Here is a 7,467-nt window from a genome sequence, read left to right on the forward strand (position 1 = left end):
GAGGTACTTAACCAATATTCAAAATTATTAAGGGAATTAAAACTCTAAGGTCTTTTTGTTAATTTTAGCATTATTCTAATTGTTTTATTTTTCCCAAGATTTTTTTTATTTTTTACTGCCACATCACTGACCAGTTTTCTTGGCAGGCTAACTAAGTCTAGAGTAACAATTTCTTCAAAGTTTTTCTCAAACGATTACTTGTTGTGACCTCTAACGTATTCATTAAAATAATATTTCTTGTGAAAAAAACTTCCAGTACCCAAACATGCTCAATTAGAAAATCATCACTGATTATCAATTCCTTTTTGAGGCATGTGGAGTATATTCCTACAAATGGGAACATATCAAAATAAAAGTAAGTTGGCCATTTTGCAAAAACAAAAATAAAACAAATTTTCTGGTTTAAGATTTTAAAACACATTTCAGTCATTAAAACAAAGTTACTATTTTGAAAGCTGAAAAAATACACTTTTATCCAAGAGATTTAGTAAATTTTAGTCTTTAGTTTTTCTGTTTTACCAAGGGTATTTGCTACTTATATGCTTTTCTTATAACAATAAACCTCCTTAACTTCCCATTTGTCACCTGTTCAGTGGTTTATAAAAATTTAAAGCTAATGGTATAACAAACCCAAATAATGATAGTTCATATTTGTGAGTGCATTCTGGAATAAATAAATAATGAAGATGCAGTCAGCTTCTATTAAAAGTGTAGAGTCTGAATATTTAAGAAGTTATCTACTTATGGGGAGGTGGAATAGTCCTGATTTCACCTGACTTTAAACTGTAAGAAAATTCGATCCATGTTGGTTGTTGAACAGGTGATTTAAAAAAAAACAACCAAAACTCTGTTTTGTCACTTCCTTTCCACCCCCACCCCTTGTTCAACACTATCTATGCAGCAATTGTCTTGATCCATTGCTACAGTTTAGCTGCTCCAGCATTTTGTCAAACCATCTTGGGCTTTTGTCTACATGCTTGATAACAAACTGACCCTACCATTCCCAACTATAGTAATTAGTCAAAGGCCATTTACAAGCAGGGAGAATTGACTGAGACCCAGAAGTATGTTTCTCTGATTAGAGGTTAAAGAGAAAATTGTTGATGGTTTCAACTAAAAGTTATGGTACAAATTATTCTGAAACAATCATTTAGCTAAGTGTAATGACAGATCCTAAGAGAGAAGACAAAAATTTCATCTTTAATTTTTTGAGCATTATTAATATATTTACAATGAATATTGTACCTAGAGGTATTGCAACTATGAACTGTCTATGCAAACTGGGGCAAATCACTTAACCTCTATAGGCATTAATTTTTCCATATAAAAAATTAGCCTTCCAAAATTTTCAGTCTACAGAGTTTGTACTAGGGAGATCTTGAACTATTTTTAGTATGTCAGAAAACTTTTAGGAACCTTGTGCTAATCACAATAAGGATTCAGTTTCTGATACATGAAAAGCACTGGATAACTAATGAATTAAGGAATGAATAGGGGAATGAATGCAAAAAGTGAATTAATAGAAGAAAATAGAATATTAGCTTTCACTTTCACTTTTATCAAATGTACAGTATACTGGTTATTTTTTGCTGATATGATGTCCAATTATATATTCTCTTGATTATGAACATGTGAATTGAGTTAGTTATTAAATGCAATTTGAAGACTAATATTTTTAATAACTAAAGTCATGGGTATTAATAACAAAATAATCCTTGGAAACAATGTTAGAAACAACTGAAAGACAGAAAATACTATCACCTATAATAGTACTATTAATAATTTTCATTGTCTCTGTAACATCTATGAGGAGTTCTTGAACTTTTTGATGGATATCATTGTTAATGTCATCATCTTACGGACTTTAAACCTATCTGTAACTCTCCCTTCACCTAAATCTTAACTAACTCTTAAAGAAAATTAATAAAAATGTTCCCATATATATACTGATTACAGCTAATATCCCATGTGAGCTCAATGTTTCTTCAGTTAAAACAACATTTTCCTCACCAATTCATTCATTCGCAATGATCAAACCAACAGGAGAAGTATAGTCTTTCCTTCAGGACAAGAGAACTGATCCAGGGGAAAAGGCAGAAAGTTTTGTACCCTCCTTTTACTTAGGTCACATTATCAGTCCTTTTTAGATAAAGCAAAAATAAAAAAAAAAATTTCTAGTTTTTTAAAATTTTATTTAGTTATTTTTCAAGTACAGTTTTTTGTCTATTTCTCCCATCCCAGCCTCCCCCGCCCCTTGCTCCCCACCTCCCTCCCATTTCCACCCCCCCTTAGTTCTTGTCCCTGTGTCCTTCCTATTTGTTCCTCCAAATCCCTCCCCCTTTTTCCCCTTAACTTCCCTTCCCTCTCCCCTCTGGTCACTGTCCCCTTGTTCTCTATTTCAGCGTCTTTGTTTTTATTCTGCTTGCTTGTTTGTTTTGTTGTTTAGCTTCCTGTTAAAGGTGAGATTATATGGTATTTGTCTTTCAACACCTGGCCTATTTCACTCAGCATAATGCTTTCCAGTTCTAGTTTTTTTTTGAAGTTACATATAAAAATTAGTGGTACTTCTTCTCTCCTACCCCTAAATATATTTCTGAGTCCATAACACCTCTACTCACTCTTTATTTTCATTCTAGCTAAGTGGGTAATGAGCTTTAATGTGGTTCTTGTAATTCACTGACATTCTCTGTTATAGGATCTATGTTTTTTTGCTCACTTTTACTTATAGCATGTATTTCCCTTTATGTCTGGATATTTTTTACATGCTAGATGTAGTATTTAAAAAGTTATTTGCAAAGTATTTTGAGAAGTAGAATCATGGTACTTTCCTTAAAGGAGAGAGCATGGATTTGCTTTGGGGTACTGCCAGCTCCAGACCAGAGGTATATAAACAGATCACGATCTGGGCTGTATTGTACTATGTGCCCTATTATTCCTGACATGTGGCACTTTGAAATTTTAGCTTGCTGGGCAGACAGTCTACTGTTTGACTCTGGATCTTATAAGTGCTCTAAACATGGCTTTTGAAGACTTTATTTCTTGAACATTTTATAATAAACATTTTCAGAGCTAATAAAATGCAGTTGGGAAAAAGAAGCTCCTTTTAACAATCTTCTGCACTAAATAAATAAATAAATAAATAAAACCATTTCTATTTAAAAAAAAAAAGGAGTTTTATGTTATTTGACCTTAAGTAGATGTCTCTTAGTGCATATTTGAACAACAAACTATTTTATTTTGCGCAAGGGGAATTGACCATTGTTCTGATTAGTCCAGGCTATTGTAACAGGCTGTCTATGCACCATAGATTGGGCTTATAAGTAATAGAAATTTCTCCCTATGGTTCTGGAGACTGGAGGTCTAAGATCAGGGCGACAGCATGGCCAGGTTCTGGTGTGACCCTTTTCCTGGCTTGCAGACCATTGTCTTCTCCTTTTATCTCCACATGGCTGAAAGAGGACTAAAAAGCTCTCTGGTGAATTAAATTAGACAAGCTACTAATTTAATTCACCAGGGTCCAATCCTCACTTTCTTCTCAAAGCCCCACTTTCAAATACCATCATATTGGGGGGTCAAGATAGGAATCTTGGGGGTATACACTTGGTCCATAACTACTGAGATAGTTGCCCAGTTTTAAGAACTTCAGTGCCTTGGCACTGATGGTGCAAATAATTCTAAATCTTATTTGTTCAGAATAATTTTTTTAAATATTTGCATTTGGAAATGCATGCCTTATAAGATAAATTAAAAGATTATTCAATATAATCCTATCTTCTTAGTCTATAATGAAAAGCAGGAATTTAGCGCCTTGTCAAAGAATATTAATTTAGCCATTAAAGTAAGTCATAGCAGCATGAATGAGACTGACACAACCTTATCATCTGTTTCCTTTTTAATTTTTTAAATTTTTAAATTATTTTTCAACAACAGTATTCTGTCTTTTATTCCCATCTATTTCTGTTGTCCAGCAATAAACACTCCAAAACGGACTGACCGGTGCGCTGACCTCAGGCATGAAACTTACATCTTTTCAGGTCAATTTACCTTTAAGAATCAAGTTAGCAAACAACCCAACTGAAAAATGGGCAGAGGACCTGAATGATGCTTCTCTAAAGAGGATGGGCAATAGACGTATGAAAAGATGCTCATTGTCATTAATCATCAGAGAAATGCACATTAAAACCACAATGAGATATCACCTCACACCTGTCAGAATGGCTATCATCAGCAAATCAATAAATAATAAGTATTGGTGGGATTGTGCACTGATGGTGGGATTGCAAGCTGATATAGCTACTGTGGAAAACAGTATGAAAGTTATCAAAAATTAAAAATAGAGCTATTGGGTAACTCACCATTTCCACTTCTGGGTGTATATCCAAATACAATAATACTAATTTGAAAAGATATATGTACCCCTATGTTCACTATAGCATTATTTACAATAGTCAAGATATGGAGGCCCCAAAGTGTCCATAGGTAGACAAATGGCTAAAAATTGGTGGTATACAATACAAAAGAACCTATGTACCTCAATGTTCATAGCAGCACAATTTACAATAGCCAAGTGCTGGAAGCAACCTAGGTACCCATCAGTAAATGAATGGATCCAAAAGCTATGGTACATTTACACAATGGAATTCTATGCAGCAGACAGAAAGGAGCTCCTATTTTTTGCATGGAAAGGATAGGAAAGCAACTGGAAAGCATTATGCTAAGCGAAATAAGCCAGGCAGTGAAAGACAGCATGGATGGAACTGGAAAGCATGGATGGAACTGGAAAGCATAGATAGAACTGGAAAGCATTAGCATAATGGAACTGGATGGATGGAACTGAAAAGCATTATGCTGAGTGAAATAAGCCAGGCAGTAAAAGACAAATACCACATGATCTCACCTTTAACAAGAACCTAAACAACAAAACAAACAAGTAAGCAAAATATAACCAAAGACACTGAAATAGAGAACAGGCTGACAGTGACTAGAGGAGAGAGGGGAGGAAATTTCAGCAGAAAAGGGGAAGGGTTTACAGGAACAAGTATAAAGGACACGTGGACAAAAATTAGGGGGGTTGTGGAAATAGGAGGGAGGTGGGGAAGGCTGGTGGGTGGGCTGGGATGGGAGTAAAAGACAGAAAACTGTACTTAAACAACAATTAAAATAAAATAAAATAAAATTTAAAATGGTGGTACACATATAAAATCAAATATTACACAGCCAGGAAAAATAAATAAAATCTTACCATTTGTGACAACATAAATAGATCTAAAGGGTATCATGCTAAGTAAAATAAGTCAGATAGAGAAAGACAAATACATTATAATTTCATTATATTTGAAATCTAAAGAACAATCAAAACAGAAATGGACTCTCAGAGAACAAAGTGAGAGTTGCCAGGTTCAAGCAGGGGTCAAGGGGCAGGTGAAAAAGGGGAAGGGATTGAGAAGTACAAACTGGTAGTTACAGAATAGTCATGGAGATTTTAAGTACAGCACAGGGAATATAGTCAGTAATATTGTAATAATTCTCTGTGGTTCTAGGTGGGTACTAGAATTATCAGGGAATCATTTTGTAAATTATGTAAATGTCTAACCTCTATGCTGTAACCTGAAAACAATATAAAATAATACTGAATGTCAACTGTAACTGGAAAATAAAATGAAATAATAAACAAACATACCACATTGGTTAAAAAAAGAGAAAATATAATTAATTTTTATCCATAATCTCAGAGTAAAAGCAGAGATAAAATTTAAGCACAGAGCTTCACTATGACCAAATTCGTGTTTGCAAGAGTGGCTGAAAGATTTGTGTGAAAAGAATAAATGGAGCCACAAAAATTCCCCCATCATCTGGAGAGAGCTTTTGGATGGTGAAGGAAAGGGGAAGCTTTGGGGGGGGGTATATTGAGTTCCTGGAGCATGCTCAACTTCATACATACTATGGTGTCACCTCCAGCATGACTGCTGAGCTGATGAAGGCAATTGTTCAAGAGAACTTGGAGTCACATATAGAAAAAGAGCTGGAGAAAGAAGCCCTAAAAGATCGCATCCACTCTTCACAGGTCTGGACCACCAGTGTGTCTGCTCCTGCCTGCTACAACCTCATTCCCATCTTGACCGGTGCTGAAGCATTTGGAATGCAGACAGAACTTAGCGTAGCTCTGTTTGACAATAAGCAGGCGGAAGAAAATCTCCAAGTCCTTGTGACAGAGACCAGGAGCTGGTGTCACCCTTCCGGCAGTGTCGCCATCTGCACTATAGTGGAGGAGGCCTTCCACCAAGCCTACGCGGTCATCATCCTGGGCGACCACACCAACAAGGGAGTGTACACATTGAAGGACAGCAACCAGAGCAGAGTACAGGGTACCTCTGTGTAGGCTTACAGGTATCCGATTGGAAAAAACACTCATGATTCTGTCAGAGGAAAAACCTTTGTCTGTCTCAAAACAATGTTGCTCAAGAGATATGCCCCAACCACCATGCAGTGTTATCCTTGGGACACTGGGGTGGAAGGGCAAACCAAACTGCACCAGCCAGAAAACTGAAAACAACCCTCTCCTGCATCAAAGATGTGACAATTTGAGGAAATACTAGTTAAAGTAGCTACATTGATCTGAGAAAGACCAAGGTCTGCAGATATGAGGATACTATTTGGGGACCTTCTCACTTTTCACACCCTGTTTTAAGGTTTTTGAGAGTGAGTGGGTAAACAGAGAATTTGTGGCAACTCTTAAAGAGTTGACTGCCATAGGAAAAAATGGAGTCCTCTTAGCTATACACAATACTGGCCACTACATGGAGACACTGGTACCAGGGCTCACTGCTGGCGGAGGTCTAGTCCTTCAGGAGTACTGAGTCCTGAAGGGATGTCTTCTCCATCCATGCCTGTGACATTTGAGAATGGAACCTGGGTGGTTCTCACAGATCTCAAAGATATTAAAATAAATGAGCAAATAATGGCCAGAATGACAAGTTATTTAATCCAGGAGAAATTTGTTGCACTTGGAGATTTGTTAAGTGTTGAGCCATATCAGTCAATTTCAGTTTCAGAACATAAAACTAGCACTCATTCTGATCTAATCAAGAAAGAAAAAGAATAAAAAAAGATGTAATGATACCAGGTGTGGATCTTTCAGACCTGACTCCTAAGACCAACTCCGAAACCCACTCAGTCAAGAACCCAGAATGATTCTGAGGCAAGCTGTGCAACAGTAACAGATCAAATTAGAAAAAGTATGAAAGCACTGGGCTGGCCAGAAGTCTGTTCAGCTTTTTTCATAAAGTAAAAACATGTTTTTCACTTTTACCAATAACTTTATCAGTTTGGATATCTCCTGCATGGTATAATAGTGATTGCTCACAATTAATGTCTGAATTTGATAGCTATCAGCTTCAACTGCTCTACCCAACCATGGAGTGCCCAGACAGAAATCTCCAGCATGAAACTCCACAAAGTATTTTTGAC

At 36.2% G+C, this 7,467-nt stretch overlaps 1 pseudogene; it reads left to right on the forward strand.

Annotated features, from left to right (window-relative positions):
- Window positions 1-5,796: 5,796 nt before the first annotated feature.
- Window positions 5,797-7,191, forward strand: LOC119063025 (putative malate dehydrogenase 1B; annotated as a pseudogene).
- The last annotated feature ends 276 nt before the right edge of the window (window positions 7,192-7,467 follow it).

Source organism: Artibeus jamaicensis, unplaced genomic scaffold (assembly GCF_021234435.1).
Source record: "Artibeus jamaicensis isolate MK-2021 breed Jamaican fruit bat unplaced genomic scaffold, CSHL_Jam_final scaffold_3222, whole genome shotgun sequence".
In the NCBI taxonomy this organism is placed as follows: domain Eukaryota; kingdom Metazoa; phylum Chordata; class Mammalia; order Chiroptera; family Phyllostomidae; genus Artibeus; species Artibeus jamaicensis.